Source organism: Echinops telfairi, unplaced genomic scaffold (genome assembly GCF_000313985.2).
Source record: "Echinops telfairi isolate 266 unplaced genomic scaffold, ASM31398v2 ScPeMD7_2;HRSCAF=8, whole genome shotgun sequence".
Taxonomy (NCBI): domain Eukaryota; kingdom Metazoa; phylum Chordata; class Mammalia; order Afrosoricida; family Tenrecidae; genus Echinops; species Echinops telfairi.
In genome coordinates, this window is record NW_022103898.1 from 63,767,792 (window position 1) to 63,770,798 (window position 3,007).

The 3,007-nt window shown below is 43.3% G+C and overlaps 1 pseudogene; it reads right to left on the reverse strand.

The window, feature by feature from the left end:
• Window positions 1–437: 437 nt before the first annotated feature.
• Window positions 438–1,324, reverse strand: LOC101642741 (annotated as a pseudogene).
• Between the last annotated feature and the right edge of the window lie 1,683 nt (window positions 1,325–3,007).

Genomic DNA, 3,007 nt, shown 5'->3' on the forward strand with positions numbered 1-3,007 from the left:
AAACACATTGTCATGCCTCAAACGATTTTTTATTTGCAACTACATGATTTTATTTAAGTCCTCTAAACAATGACACAAAATAGATATCCTTGTGCATAAATAGCTTACATGTTCAAAGGTGCTAAAAGAGATCGTCCACTCCTATAGTGTTCTCATATTCAACAAAGTTGATGTACAATATATAAATACGCAAGTCTGATATTAAAACATCAGGCACTTGAGTAACTTTAATAAAGTTTCTCAAACTATATCAATATATCTAAAGTGCATGTATGTATTTAAGAAAATATTATTCTCAATAACTTCTCTATAAAGATAAGTGTGATGGTTTAGTCCATCTAACTTTACTACAATGAATACAGACTTTGAACTTTTAGCACAGTCAAGGTTAACTTGCCTGTCTTTCAACATGACACAGAATAATAATTTTTAAAAAGCTAAAGAGGTGCTAACATGTGAGAATTAATCCAGTGATTTCGGTTACAGTGCCCCCAGGAAGAGCTATCCATCTCACTGGAATTGGGCAGTCAGGCTTATTCTTCCTTCCCTGATTTGGAAAACCAAATGGAACAGGAGGTGGATAGTGACTTTGATGGCTATTCCCTGGGTCCATTCCTGGTTTTTTCCTGGGCAAAGGACACCACATTGGAAGAGGTGGGAACATCAGCTCTGAAATTGGGTCCGCAGGGCTAGGGGCTGTTGTCTCTGCACTGGGTTTTGCTTCCTTGCTGGTATCTTCACCTGAAGAAAACGATCCTGAATGGTCATCAGAGGGGCCCTTATCAGGAGCCCTGTAACTTCCTGGGAGATTTCATCCTTGTTCTCACCCTCATGTTCAAAGCTGGCAGCAATGAAGGCATTGCTTTCTCCCCACATCGACAGCACACCTCACCTGGGTCCACCCTGAGAGTGTGCTTCTCCGGCAGGCCTAGGTCCCTGCACAAGATGCAGGTGTTCTCACAGGCTTTCAGGATATTGGGGTCAACCCTCTGAAATTCAGGGACTCGAATGCATCTGTCGGCCTGTCCTTTTGATGGTTTTTCAGGATATCTATGATTCTTCTCCTTTTCTTGAAGTATTAGAGTCAATTTCTCAGCAAATCTCTCAACTGCCTCTTTTTTCAACTTGGCATGTTTTCGAACTAGCCTTCTAGCCTTGTGAAGAAGACAACTGCAGCAATTTCATTCTTCGTCTTGTCCTCGGCTGCCAACGCTGCACTGGGCCCCCAGAGAGGGCGGCCAGGACACTCTCCCCAGCCTGGAACCCAAGGTGCCGCGTCCCCAGGGCCGCAGGGAACTGACTGGGGCAGCCTGGTCCTGCGCATGCGACCTCCCTGGCGTCGATGGCCAAGCGCACGTTCTGACATGGCCTCATTTAGATGGCTGGTTGTCTTAAGACAAGACTTTAAGACCCCAGAACCCTGGCACCATCTCTTTCTGCACCACACTTTGGTATAGCACCCATTCTTCAGTGATCACTTCTTAGATTGGGGCTATGATTAAGTTTGAACTCAAAATTCACTCATGTATGTATGGTTTATGACACCATGATTATTTTGTTAAAAAACAAAAACACACAAAAAAACCAACCTCACTGCTGTGGAGTTGATGGCATCTCATAGTGACCCCATGGGACCCCAAGGAATCACCATCAGGCTGACATGATTGACAGGTTAAACTCCACCCCTGCACTTTTATATATCTTCAAGTTGACATGAAATTATGTACCTATCACAATGGTTCATGAGTTCTAGTTAGGCATACCTAGGAAGCTAGAATAGAAGATTAGATTATTTGAAAATAGGAACTTGCCTTTGTCTTAATGTTTATTTTAATGGTAGTGGTCATACAATATTTGACCTTTGTGATTGGCTAATTTCACTCAGCATAATGGATTCCAGACCCACCAAGTTATGAGATGTTTCTTTGTTGTTTTTTAGGCATGCATGGTATTCCATTATGAGTAAGAACCAGAGTTTCCTTAGCTACTCTACATTCCAGCTTCTTGCTATTGTGAGCAGGTCACAGACTGATGGTGACTCCTTGTGGGCGTGGCCTTCTCATAAGGAGGGTCCTGGGAACCTTTCTCTCTCTGCTTTCACTTTCCTGCTGACTGGATCCACATGACTTTGCACCCGGTGATCTTTCTGCATTCTGCATCATTCTGGAACTTATGGACGTGAGTCAGACTGGGCTGGGAGGTTTTCTCTTTAAATAATTACTTCTCATATACGTATTAAGAAAACCTCCCAGCCCAGTCCAGGTCAAGTCCATAAGTCCAATATTAGCCTATAAGTCCAATACTAGTCCATAAATCCTTCTTGAGACTCACACAGCGCATGCAATGATGCAAAATGCAGGGAGATCACAGGCCATTGGGTGCAAAGTTTTGTGAATTCAGTGGCCATGGAAGCATCTCCAGGCCAGGTCTCAGCAAGTCTCCGTGTGGCTTGTCAAAAGGAAGAAAAAGGCAGAGAGAGGGAAGAATTCCCAGAATCCTCATGAGAAGGCCACACCCACCAGAAGGCATCATCAGGTTGTGACCCGATTGACAGGCTAGACTCCACCCCTACATTTATTTATCAAGTTGACATGAAATTATGTAACTACTACAGCCCCCAATGAAATATATTGGCACAAAGGCTGCAACAATGGGCTCAGGCATAAGAACAATTGTGAGGATGGCTCAGGACTGGGCAGTGTTTAGTTACGCTTTGTTCTGTTGTGCAGAACTGACTGGGTGGTACCTAGCAATGACAGGGAAGACAGAGAGAGGAAGCTCTCCCTCACACCAATACCCTGAATTTGGATGTCTACTCTCTTAAGCTGTGAGAAAAACAAAATCTGTTTGTTCAAGTCCCCAATTTGTGGTATTTGCCAAGGGCTCAAGTAGAAAGAAAACGTTTTAAAAATGATGATGGCAACAAATGTACAAATGTGCTTGACACAATGGTTGGATGATGGATGGATTGTGATAAGAGTTGTATGAGCCCCCAATAAAATGATTT